The sequence below is a fragment of the Papio anubis genome, chromosome 11 (genome assembly GCF_008728515.1).
Source record: "Papio anubis isolate 15944 chromosome 11, Panubis1.0, whole genome shotgun sequence".
Classification (NCBI taxonomy): Eukaryota; Metazoa; Chordata; class Mammalia; order Primates; family Cercopithecidae; genus Papio; species Papio anubis.
This window is the reverse complement of record NC_044986.1, coordinates 110,959,965-110,973,429: the sequence shown is the minus strand read 5'-3', so window position 1 is coordinate 110,973,429 and position 13,465 is coordinate 110,959,965. Positions and strand designations below refer to the sequence as shown.

The following is a 13,465-nucleotide window of genomic DNA, read 5'->3' as shown; positions in this document are numbered from 1 at the left end:
ACTTGTCATTGTTTCTGTTAGGCATCCTGAAGTGCTACTAGCCCAGGATCACTTCGAGTTATTTTTGCAGCTTCACTTTTTTTTTTTTTTTTTTGAGACGGAGTCTCGCTCTGCCGCCCAGGCTGGAGTGCTGTGGCTGGATCTCGGCTCACTGCAAGCTCCGCCTCCCGGGTTCACGCCATTCTCCTGCCTCAGCCTCCCGAGTAGCTGGGACTACAGGCGCCCGCCACCTCGCCCGGCTAGTTTTTTGTATTTTTTTAGTAGAGACGGGGTTTCACTGTGTTAGCCAGGATGGTCTCGATCTCCTGACCTCGTGATCCGCCCGTCTCGGCCTCCCAAAGTGCTGGGATTACAGGCTTGAGCCACCGCGCCCGGCCATGCAGCTTCACTTTCTATAAATTTGAAGTTTATTTATGTTACTTGCACTCCAGTCTACCAAAGTAACATAAATAAACTTGAAATTTGCATAAATACAAGGCTTTGATTAAAAAAATGTAAGGGCAGATTTTTTCCTCCATCCAGAGCCAAGGCAAAATCAGAAAGTTCTTCTTTTCTCCTTTGCCATTTGGAAAATAAATACTTTATTTGTAGTCTACCTTTTTCACAGAGGTTCTAGAATTTAGGATTTCTTGGCTTTGTGTAAAGGACTCAGTTCTAACTCTCAAATTTAATGCTTTCCACTGCCTTATCTCCTGACCCTCTAGGTCACCCCTGAAAACTGATGTTTTATTTTCCTGATATAGGTAATGGCTGTTGGGGTAAGCATTTCATCAGCACATGATCATCAGTGGAATTTTCAGTTCCTTTTTTTTTTCTTTTTCTTCTAGGTGTTCCCTTTATCTTATTGTGAGCAGATACTTAGTCTGCTATATTTTATGCTCTTGCTTTTATTATCAGCACATTGTAAAACTTTTACCTTGCTGCACTTAAATGTTATCATTCGTTTCCTTGAAATTTTTTCCATCAGGTAAATATGAGCCCTTTTATAATATCACAATATCTCATTGACTGTCTGTGAGTGTTCACTTGTGATTCTCCATCTCCAGTGCACTCCTTAAGGCTTCCTGGAAGAGAAAGCCGAATTGAAGAACCTTTTGCAAATGACATCTCCCAGTTAGTTGATGAAGTTGTTTGTGCTCTGCAGCCAGTCATCCAGGACAAACAATTTGCATTTTTTGGCCACAGGTATTTGATATCCATTTTAAAAATTTCAGGGGAGTTCCTTCTATCTTAAGTTTGTGGTTAATGTTGTTCTTTGTGTTTTGTAAGATGCATACCTTTTTATTGGTTAGACAGCATGTTGGGTAATTACGACCATAACAACTTTTACAATTCACCAGTTTGTATGGTAAGTATACCTGTTTTTTTTCCTTTTAGGCAAATAAAGTCAACACTTGTAAAACCAAGACTTTAACAGCAGCTTACATTCTATTTATTTTTGAAATAAGAAATTATGCAAAGTATATGTTTCTTAAGCTACATTGTGTAATTTTCAGGTTAAGTCAGAGACCCTGGGCTTCTGGCTATCTCTTTTCAGTTGTATGAGCTTGCAAAAATTTCTTAGGCTTCTGAGTTAGTTTCTTTTTCTAAAGGGTACAATAACAACAGTTCCCACTTGTGAGGCTTAAATGAATACTGATCTTAAATAAATTGGTATATAGTAAGGTCTCGATAAATTTTGGCTATTATATCTTATAAGATTTACAAATATAGTCAAGAAGAAATTAAAAAATAAAAAGTACCCATCATCCTCCTACCCGGATAAGAATGCTTTAAAATTCTGATGTGGTTGCTTAGTATTTTTACATAGTGGGGTCTAGTTTTATATATTTACTTGATCTTTTTCACTTAAAAACAATGTATACTCACAGGATGTGAAAGAAATTTATTGCTATATTTATATTATAGTAATATTACATTAAATATATTAAATTAAATATATTTATATTATTGCTATAAATATCTTTCACATCCTGTAAGTATACATTGCTTCCTGATTTGCTTGATTAACCTCTTTTTGTGGATATGAGGTATTTCTGTCTTTTTCTGTTATAAACAATAGTTCAGTGAACATTCTTTTTCTTTTTTTGGAGACAGAATCTCACTTTGTCACCCAGGCTGGGGTGCAATATCATGATCTCAGCTCATTGCAACCGACACCTCATGGGTTCAAGCAATCCTCCCACCTCAGCCTCTCAAACAGCTGGGATTACAGGCACATACCACCATACCTGGCTAATTTTTATATTTTTAATGGACTTGGGGTTTCACCATGTTGGCCAGATTGGTCTCAGACTGTAGACCTCAAGTGATCCACTTGCCTTGGCCTGCTAAAGTGTTGGGATTACAGGCATGAGCTACCGCACCCAGCCCAATGAACATTCTTATAGAAAATCTAGTATACATCTCCTATCACTTTTTTAGGATAAATTCTCAGAATTTACCTTAAATAATATGCACATTCTTAAAGCTCTTTTCAAGACAGGGTCTTGCTCTGTCACCCAGGCTGGAGGGTAGTGGTGCGATCATGGCTCACTGCAACCTCTGTCTCCCAGGCTCAAGTGATTCTTCCACCTCAGCCTCCCAAGTAGTTGGGACTACAGGAGCATGCCACCACGCCCTGCTAATTTCTTGTCATTGATGTTTTATAGAGATGGGGTTTCGCCATGTTGCCCAGGCTGGTCTCCAACTCCTGGGCCCAAGTGATCCACCCACTTCCGCCTCTCCAAATGTTGGGATTACAGACATGAGGAACTACATCCAGTCTGTAAAAGTTCTTGATATATATTTCCAAATTACCTGCACTTTACACTCCGTGCACAATGAACATGATGCTGAGTTTCCTGTCTTTCATAAAATATATACATATGCAATTTACAAATAAGCAACCTCTGGCAGTTTTGTCTACCAAACGTATTTACATAATATCAATAGCAGTTCACAAACATTTTCAGCCCCAGTACCCCTTTATACTTTTAAGATGCATTGAGGAACTCAAAGAGCTTTTGTTTTTATATGATATATCCGGCGATATTTATCATACTGGAGGGAAAAACTAAGAAAATTTAAAGATATTTATTAACTTATCTAAAAATAACATTAACAAACCTACTTTACATTGATATAAATAATACATTTTTATGAAAAAGATTATATTTTCCAAAAACATGGTAGAAGGTGAGAAGAGTGGCATCATTTTATACTTTTGCAAATCTGTTTAATGTCTGACATAATAGAAAGCAGATGGATTCTCATTTCTGTCTCTGCATTCAAACTGTTGCTATATCACGTTATATAGCTTCTGGAAAACTCCACTGCGTATGCATTAGAGTAAAAAAGGCAAATAACATTTTAGTATTTATCCTGAAAATAGCTTTGACCTCATGGACCATCCATTAGGAACTCAGAAATTTCCAGGGGTCCCTAAACCATATTTTGAGAGCTGCGGATATACGCTATCAAAGGCATAGTGATACACATCTTTAAGGAAGAAAAGGAAATTTAAATTAATTTGAAGACACTGTGGAAATCAGTACTAAATCTTAGAGTGAATTATCTAGGCTGTCTTTGAAACACTTTTTATGCTGATATAAATCACTGAAAAGATAGACTTATTAATCAACTCACGCTTTTCTTTTGACTATTACATGATCTTTGTTGTGTTTATGATACTGTTCCTATTGACTTTCTGTGGATCATCATGAGTTTTGGTTAACAGTTCTTGTCATGTTTTTCTTTCCTGAATTTAGTATGGGATCCTACATTGCTTTTAGGACTGCACTACACCTAAAAGAAAACAATAAACCAGAACCACTGCATTTATTTTTGTCAAGCGCAACTCCTATACATGTAAGTAATTTCACTTTATCCTAGGAAGGGCAGTGGAGAGCAGGGAAATGGGGATAAAAATGAAGCCATTATTTCCCTATCTGGTGAATTCTGGTCGAGTATAATGATGATGGTAGGGATACTATTAGGTTGGTGCAAAAGCAATTGAGGTTTTTGCCACTACTTTCTTTTTCTTTTCTGAGATGGAGTCTCACTGCTGCCCAGGCGAGAGTGCAGTGGCACGATCTTGGCTCACTGCAACCTCTGCCTCTCGGGTTCAAGCAATTCTCCTGTCTCAGCCTCCTGAGTAGCTGGGACTACAGATGTGCGCCACCACGGCTAGCTAATTTTGTATTTTTAGTAGAGACGGGCTTTCACCATGTTGGCCAGGCTGGTCTTGAACTCTTGACATCAGGTGATCCCCCTGCCTCAGCCTCCCAAAGTGCTGGGATTACAGGTGTGAGCCACCACGCCCATCCTGCCATTACTTTCAATGGCAAAAACCACAACTGATTTTGCACCAACCTAATACTTGCTGTTGAAAAATCCCTTGAATCTCTTTCAATATCATTCTCTCTCTGTTTCCCTGAAATGCATTTCAACTGTTCCCTACTGGTACTATTCCTGGCATCTCTGAGCTAATGCTGACCATAGTGCTCTTTCCTTCATTCTGGGTCAGCTGGGAACGTAACCAACTTTGAGCAAAGTGACTGCATCAGAACCAGGAAAGACTCCTTGAAATTTTAAAAGAGGACAGTGATGTCAAGTTCTTAGAACTACCATGGCTTTTTAAACCCGGTGCTGTTGCTCCCGCTGCTCTTCCTCCTACCTCTTTGGTCTTCCCCACTTCATCTGGAGAAAGATCCTGCCTGTCCCCGGATTCTAAATCTACAAAGCCATTTTGGTGGCATTATGATGCTGCAGTTATTACTGATGAGCCTTCTTCTCCCTGCTTTCAAAACGACATAGTTCTTTCCTGAAGCCTATAGATAAAGCAGTCTCCTTCCCAGCCTTGGTTTAATGACTTTTCCCTTAGATCAATAGTTTTCAGTTTATGAGCCAAGTGTGTTATATGAAATATCAGGCCTGTGTTGTTGTTCATGTTTCAAGTCAAAGGCCTGGCCTCGCATTCCCAAAGAAGATGAATTGTCAGAAGAACAAATTAGTCATTACCTTACAGAATTTGGAGGCACCCCCAAGGATTTTGTTGAAGACAAGGAACTTGTGAAACAATATAGTCCCATGATAAGGGCAGATCTGAGCCTTGTTAGTAGTTGCACGTAAGTAACAGAGACAAGCTTTTTTCTTTCTTTTTTTGGTACAGTTACTTGTAGAAAAACATAGATTGGCAGTACTCTGAGGTTGCTTATGTGGGAAGACAAAATTCTAAGAGTTTGGTTTCATTTCCTTTGGGGCCACCTATGGTATGTATACTGGTTTAGAAAGGAGTCTAGGCACAGAAATTGTATCTATGAAAGATGTCCAGCATGGCCAGGCACAGTGACTCATGCCTGTAATTCCAGCACTTTGGGACACCAAGGCCGGTGGATCAATTAAGGCCAGGAGTTCAAGACAAGGCTGGTCAACATGGCAAAACCCCATCTCTACCAAAAATACAAAACTTAGCCGGACATGGTGGTGCACACCTGTAATCCTAGCTACTTGGGAGGCTTAGGCAGGAGAATCACTTGAAGCCAAGAGGCGGAGGTTGCAGTGAGCCAACATCATACCACTGCCCTCCAGCCTGGGCAAAGCGAGACTCCATCTCAAAAAAAAAAAAAAAAAAAAAAATGTCTAGCTTGTATTTTTCTTTAAAAAGTATATGATTAGATATGCGTATTTTATCACATAATAACATAGTAAATATTTTTTGAGTAAATTAATGCAAAAGCATTTTCATCTTCTTAGAAGGGTCAGCAGAAATAGATTGTTAGTAATTTTAAGTGTGGAGGCAAACCAGTGGGGAGAAATATTCTGGTTTTGCTTTTTTGTAAATTTTGTTCCAGAACTCATTAAGTTCTATGAATATCTCTTCATTCCCTTGTCTCATGGGATATCTGTATAGACACTTGATTCTTCTGATAGAACTGAAGTTCTGATACTCTGTATATCCTTCCCCAATAATCTTTTTTATTTTTATTTTATTTTATTTGTTTGTTTTGAGATGGAATTTCACTCTGTCACCCAGGCTGGAGTGCAATGGTGTGATCTTGGCTCACTGCAACCTCCGTCTCCCAGGTTCAAGCGATTCTCCTGCCTCCTGAGTAGATGGAATTACAGGCACCTGCCACTACACACAGCTAATTTTGCATTTTCAGTAGAGGCAGGTTTTCACCATCTTGGCCAGGCTGGTCTCAAACTCCTGACCTGAGGTGCTCCACCCACCTCAGCCTCCCAAAGTGTTGGGATTATAGGCGTGAGCCACTGCGCTCGGCCAGGAATACGTGTTTGAGATCTACTGCACAGCATGGTGACTACACATGTATATTTCAAAATTGCTAAGAAAGTAGATTTTACATGTGCACATCATTTTAAAAAGTTTAAGTATATGTGGTGATCGATATGTTAATTTGCTTGACTTAATCATTCCATAATGTATACTTATATCAGAATATCACGTTGTACCTCACCAATTTATACAATTGTTATTTGCGAATTTAAAACAAAATTGAAAAAAAACTGAGAAGTAATCCAAATCACTATGGACATTGAATGCAATCACAGATGCAAAAGCTGGCTTTTTTTTTTTTTTTTTTTTTTGAGTCAGAGTCTTGCTTTGTCGCCCAAGCTGGAGTGCAGTGGCACAACCTCTGCCTCCCCCGTTCAAGCAATTATCCTGCCTCAGCCTCCCGAGTAGCTGAGACTACAGGCACAGACCACCATACCCAGCTAACTTTTGTATTTTTAGTAGAGATGGGGTTTCTCCATGTTGGCCAGGACGGTCTTGATCTCCTGACCTCGTGATCCACCCGCCTTGGCCTCCCAAAGTGCTGGGATTACTGGTGTGAGCCACCGCGCCCAGCAAGCTGGCTTTTAATAATTAAGCCTTGCGCAATAGTGAAACATGCCATCTTTAAAGTCGGCTTAGCAGACTGAAACCCTGTGTCTTACTATGAGAATCTGAGCAAGTTTCCTTAACAGTTTGTTTCTCATCTGTCAAAGAAGGGATAAGAATAGCAACTCTTCAAGGTGGTATGTGAGAATTAACTGCTTGGTAGAGGGGAGGGTCTGGCACACAACAAACCACGACCTATTTTGAAAAAACAAAACACAACCAAAAAAACTCACAACCAATGAGTTTTTTCACTCCAAAGAAAGCTCCCAAACACCACAAATAAAACATTAACATACATCATTCACGGGGACATTCCACTCATAGAATGTGGAAAATGTTGACATTCTCACCCTTTCTCCAGTGAGTCAAATTGCAGCAGTTACTCACAACTTTTAACTTCCTCTCTCCAAATTTCAAAAACTCTTCCAAATCTTGCCCTTTTGCTCCTTCTCCTCTTCAGTCCGTCCTCGTTATGTCCCAGCTTTTTCCAATATAAATGAAATCAGGCCTACAGAGTGTTTCCAGTTCTCTTTCCCCATCGTTACCACCAAAGCTCAGAGCTAGTGGCCGAAATGGAAATTGTCAGCCGAGAAGTGCCAGAAGCTGTGACTACTTCAGCTCATATAAGCTGTCCTCCTCTCTTGCTTGGGACAATTGTTACCGTTCCTCCTCTGGGATCCTGATGCCACATATACTAGGGTGTTTCATAATTGATATTGTCCCAAATCTCTTGCAAGTTCTGTTTTGTCTCCTTTTTAAAAAAGTTTCCTTTGTGTTTCAGTGTGAAGAATTTCCTCTGCCTGTCTTCAAGGTCACTGACTTTCTTCAGCTGTATCAAGTCTACTGATGAGCCTGTCAAAGGACTTCTTCATTTCTGTTATTTCTACAAATTCCATTTGACTCTCTTCTGGTTTTCACCTTTCTAATGAAATTCCCCATGTGTTCATGAATGTTACCCACCTTTTCCACTAAATCTGTTGACAAATTAATCATACGTATTTTAAAGTCCCTGTATAAGAGTTCCAACATCTGGGTCTTATCTGTGTCTGATTCTTTTGACTACTTTGCCTCTTAACAATGGGTTATTTCTTGGTTTCTTGTGTGTCTGATAATAATAATAATTATTATTCTTTGAGATGGAGTTTTGCTCTTATTGCCCAGGCTCGAGTGCTATGGCGGAATCTCAGTTCGCTGCAACCTCCACCTCCTGGGTTCAAGCAATTCTCCTGCCTCAGCCTCCGGAGTAGCTGGGATTACAGGCACATGCCACCACGCCCAGCTAATTTTTTGTATTCTTAGTAGAGACAGGGTTTCATTGTGTTGGCCAGGCTGGTCTCGAAATCCTGACCTCAGGTGATCCACCCACCTTGGCCTCCCAGAGTGCTGGGATTACAGGCATGAGCCACCATGCCCAGTGATAATTTTATAAAATCAAAACCCGGTTATCATGCACAAAAACAGTAGAGACCGAAGGTAATGTTTTACACCTAAATTTGAGCACGCCTCTCCTTTTTGACAGGCTGTTAGGGTGCGGAGTTGAGTTAGTCTAGACTGGGCTTGAGCTGGGTAGGGTTTTGTTGTTGCTGTGATCACCTGCAGTGCACCACCAGCTCTCAAATCCTCTGGTATAATTACTATGTGTCTAGTGTGGGATGCAGTTGTTGCAGAATTTTTCTCAGCGTTCCTGCCCTACCTTTGGCGTTCAATGTTCCCTGTGACTCACAGAACAGCCTCTCTTCCTCCTGTTGCCCTCCCCAGTGTAGATAGCTGTTGCTTGTTACTCAATGTATGTTAGCCTGTGGGTAACACAAGGAGTTCCTGGACATCCTAGATACTCTGAAGCAAGAGTTCTAGGAGCCCTCCACCCCGGTGCCTGGCCTCTGTGAGTGGGGCTTTCTCAGCATGCCTGCTCCTTCTCTCTTGCAAACACATTTTTGCCTTGTATCTGCCCCGTCCTACAAGCAGCAGAACTCTGCTTGGTTTTGGTGTAGAATTGTTTCCCATCCCTTCCTCAGGGGTCAGGGCTTATGCTTTTATCCTCCTCCGCCGCAGCCACAGGACTTCGCCTGCACCCTGGGGGTGAGAGGGTTTCATGTTCCTCCTCCAGCAGCTTATTAAGGCTTCTGCTTACAATGAGAGCAGACCTGGTCAGGTGGCAGTCTAGTGCCAGTCCAATAGCCACAGCTAATTAACTGCACTGTGGAGGTGTCTCTCTAGCCTCTTGCCTCACTCCTAATTTTTCTCGTCAACTCCTAGTGAAAGCCCATGGAAAATAGGCTGCACGGCTGGGCACGGTGGCTCATACCTGGAATCCCAGCACTTTCAGAGGCCGAGGCGCGTGGATCACTTGAGATCAGGAGTTCGCGACCAGCCTGGTCAACATGGTGAAACCCCGTCTCTACTAAAAATGCAAAATTAGCTGGGTATGGTGGCAGACACCTGTAATCCCAGCTACTCAAGAGGTTGAGGCAGGAGAATCGCTTGAACCCAGGAGACAGGTTGCAATGAACTGAGATCACACCATTGCACTTAAGCCTGGGCAATAGAGCGAGACTCCATTTAAAAAAAAAAAAAAAGACAAAAGAGGCTGTGAGTCAGTGTGAACTCCATCTACCGCACCATTCTCACTGGGTCTCCAACACTTTAAAATTTCGGCTGATTTGAGTCTTACCGCGTGTATAGCAGATACCTCTTCTGCCTGGACATTGTGCCACCTGACCTTGTCTACTGGCCCCATCTCTCTGTAGTGGGAGTCTGTCCTCCTTGGAATTCGATTTCTAGCTTGCCTCGCAAACACGGCTTTCTGTTGAGCTCACAAGTCATGATGCTGTAGTTTTTCTGTTGTTTGTTTTTTTTTCTTTTCTCATTGTTAGGATGGGGTGTGGGTGTGGGGTGCTGCTGCTTTTTTACATTCTGGGCATGAGCTAATCCTTGCCGGGATGATTGCAAGACCCACTCCCGTGGAACCTATCACATACACTTGGTCCCACTCTGATCCATTACCCACACTCTATCCAGAGGATAAAAATCCAGTTTGATCTTGGTGTACCTTGTTTGATCTTTCTGGTGACTTCCTTTCACTCTTAGGACAACCAAATTCCTTTATGTGGCCTAGACTTATACCTGCATACCTCTTACACCTTAATGTCCCAATACTCCACTTTGTTCTCTGAAAAATAGCCTTTGTTGTTGTTGTTGTTGTTGTTTTGTTTTGTTTTTTGAGACGGAGGTTCGCTCTTGTTGCCCAGGCTGCAGTGCAGTGGCACGATCTCGGCTCACCGCAACCTCTGCCTTCCAGGTTCAAGGGATTCTCCTGCCTCTGCCTCCCGAGTAGCTGGAATTACAGGGATGCACCATCATGTCCAGATAGTTTTGTATTTTTAGTAGAGACAGGGTTTCCCCATGTTGGTCAGGCTGGTCTTGAACTCTTGACCTCAGATGATCCACCCATCTCGGCCTCCCAAAGTGCTGGGATTATAGGCGTGAACCACCAAACCTCGCCTGGCCTTTTTTTTTTTTTTTTTTTTTTTTTTTTTAGACAGGGTCTTACTCTGTTGCTCAGGCTGGAGTGCAATGGTGCAATTACAGGTCACTGTAGCCTTGACCTCCTGGGCTCAAGTGATCCTCTCACCTCAGCCTCCCGAGTAGCTGGAACTACAAGTACATGGCCACACCTGGCTAATTTTTTCATGTAGTAGAAATGGGGTCTTGCTATGTTGCCCAAGCTGGTCTCAAACTCCTGGTGTTAAGCGATCCTCCCGCCTTGGCCTCCCAAAGTGCTGGGATTACGACATGAGCCATCACACCTGACCTAGCCATTAATTTGTCATCTTTCTCTTCCCTCTCTCTCTGCTGGCTCTTTGCCCTTTGACTGGTTCTTTTCTATTCATTCAGGTTTCAGATCCTCTCCCTTTCCCCAGGAGATCTGCCTTGATCCTATCCCCACCTCCAACCTCCTGCCAAGACTTCTCCTTCTCTTGGACTTGGTAGCACCTTCCATCTCTCTCTAGTTGAATGATTGTTTCCGTAATGTCTGTCTCCCAGCCAGTCTCTCAGCTGCAGGAGGGAAGGGACTGTGTTTGTTTCTCCATGTGCCCCTAGTGTCTAGCGCAGCACTGAGCCTCTGACTCAATAAACATGTTTGCTGCTGTTGTGAGGTTCTGTGCAGAGCAACCCTCTGCTGGGTCAACGAGAGCTGACAGTTACCAAAGAGGTCTTTGTTTCTGATGACAGTTTAAAGGACTGGCTCCACCAGCCTTACCTTGAGTTGAACTGTGTGCCCCCCAGTGCCATCCTGCTGCCACTTGTCACATCCTAGAAGTTAGATATTGGAAATTAGTCTCCACACTGAGTCTCAGGCAGGCTTTGACAGGTAGAAGTGCCATTGGTGAAAAATGTTTTACACTGCTAGAAGTAGCCAAAGAAAAGAAGTGAACCCACCCTAAGTTTCATTGACATTAGGAACAGGAAAAGATTCTGGGATGTTGATTTTGAACAATTACTAACTGGCTCTTTTATGTTTACAGCTCTAACATACCATCTAAGGCTGTTCTTTCTTGTGACTTAACATGTTTTGTTGGATCTGAAGACATAGCAAAGGACGTGGAAGGTGAAATTATTTTTAGTCTCGGGTATTGTATTGAAATATATGTTTGATGACTTTAACCTGTCACCCAGGCTGGAGTGCAATGGCGCAATCTTAGCTCATTGCAACCTCCGCCAGGCCAGCTTTTAAATTTTTTTTATTTTTAATTGTTTGGTTACATAGTAGGTGTATATATTTATGTTCGATGGTTTTTGACCAATGTCAACTAGCAGTTACTGCAATGAGCAAAAAATTAGTTGAAGTTGTATTTAGTATAAAAGGAGAGATGTTGGTCTTATGTAAAATAAGAGAACTGCTGTATACTGATAGGTCTCAAAGAAATAAAAAATGCAGGACACCTAGTATAAAAGTTAAAGAAAGAGGAAAGACACATGAAACACAGCTTAACAGTCAAAGACAGGTTTTCTTTAGATAAAACCTGAGAGGGGTTCCTGGCCCATTTCAGTCAGGAGCACTTTCTCTTACAGATGAAAAGTATATACTGGTTTTAGGGTGAGGGGCTTATTACAAGCTTGGAATGTTCTGTGTGAGGGAGAAGTTTTATGGTGGGGTTGGAATGTCTCTGGGAGGAGGGGAGGTTATCTTGGGGCAGATATCCTTCTGGCAGCCAGAAGCAGGGTTATCTCAAGGCCTTCATCTTCCTGGCCAGCAGGGGGTTGTCTTGGGGCTAACATATCTCTGGTTGGGGAGGAGTTTCGAATGTTTCTGGTTGGAGATGTTATCTATGGTTTATGGTTATGGTGACCTCAGCCATTAGACTGATGCCCTTTGGATTTAGGTGGTTTTTGATTAAGGTAAACTTTAGAAGGAGGGGCTTGGCCAAGATGGCAATGCTCCTGCTTTGTCACCTGGAACATAAGGCTTTGAAAGTAACTGTACTCCAGGGTGTCAGCTCTTAAAGAAATAATGTCTTGAAGTGAATCTTTAGTTGCTGTTGGGTTGTTATTGAATATAATCTTGTTTATTTTCAGCCTGGAAAGATGTAACCAGTGGAAATACTAACATTCACCAGCTTCCAGGGGATCACTTTTATCTTCTGGATCCTGCCAATGAGAGATTAATCAAGAACTACGTAATCAAGTGTCTAGAAGTATCATCGCTTGCCAATTTTTAGATATTTTTCCTTTCACTTTTAAAATAATCAAAGTAATATGATACTCTTTTCAGTTATTCAGCTGTAGCTCAGTTTTATTCAGATTGGAAATTACACATTTTCCACTGTCAGGAAGATTCATTACATAAATATATTTATGTATCTTGGAACAAAGGTCAAGTCAGTAAAGAATACTTCTGGCAGGCCGGGTGTGATGGCTCATGCCTATAATCCCAGCAGTTTGGGAGGCCGAGGCAGGCAGATCATGAGGTCAGGAGTTCGAGGCTAGCCTGACCAACATGCTGAAACCTCGTCTCTACTAAAAATACTAAAGAATAGCCAGGTATAGTGGCCAGCTCCTGTAATCCCAGCTACTCAGGAGGCTGAGGCAGGAGAATCCCTTGAACCGGGGAGGCGGAGGTTGCAGTGAGCCAAGATCGCACCACTGCACTCCAGCCTGGGTGATAGAGCGAGACTCCGGCTCAAAAAAAACAAAACAGAAAAAAGAATCCTGGCAGAAGAGTCTTTTATCTTCATATTAAAATCTCACTTGATTCTCCTTTATGGGAAGTTTGTCAACAAAATTCATGATTGGTAAATTATCAATTTTTTCCTTCAGTTAGTTTAATGGTGAAGATGATTAACAGGGGAAATGCTTGAAGTAAATGATTGTTTCAACAACACACCATGGCTCAAAGCTTGGTCTCATTTTTTCAAATGTAGAATAGCCCCATATAGTAAGAAAATGTAATCTACTGCTTTCTTAAAAGAAGATAGCCCTAAATAATTATTGTCACCTGTACAGGCATGTCCTCAGAATGCTTATACCCCAGCCCTCTAAGGAGTTTCTTCCACACCACTTGCTTGGGGGGGGGTCTCTGCC

At 41.8% G+C, this 13,465-nt stretch overlaps 1 protein-coding gene and 1 long non-coding RNA gene across 2 annotated transcripts in view; one reads left to right on the top strand and one right to left on the bottom strand.

The window, feature by feature from the left end:
- LOC116268562 (acyl-CoA-binding domain-containing protein 7) overlaps positions 1–13,465 on the bottom strand; it is a 66,151-nt gene that overhangs the window by 35,980 nt on the left and 16,706 nt on the right. The gene's annotated exons all lie outside the window — the stretch shown is intronic.
- LOC116269499 lies at positions 11,410–12,655 on the top strand. Its single transcript, XR_004177090.1, has 2 exons — positions 11,410–11,492; positions 12,461–12,655. It is a non-coding gene; the product is annotated as an uncharacterized LOC116269499 (long non-coding RNA).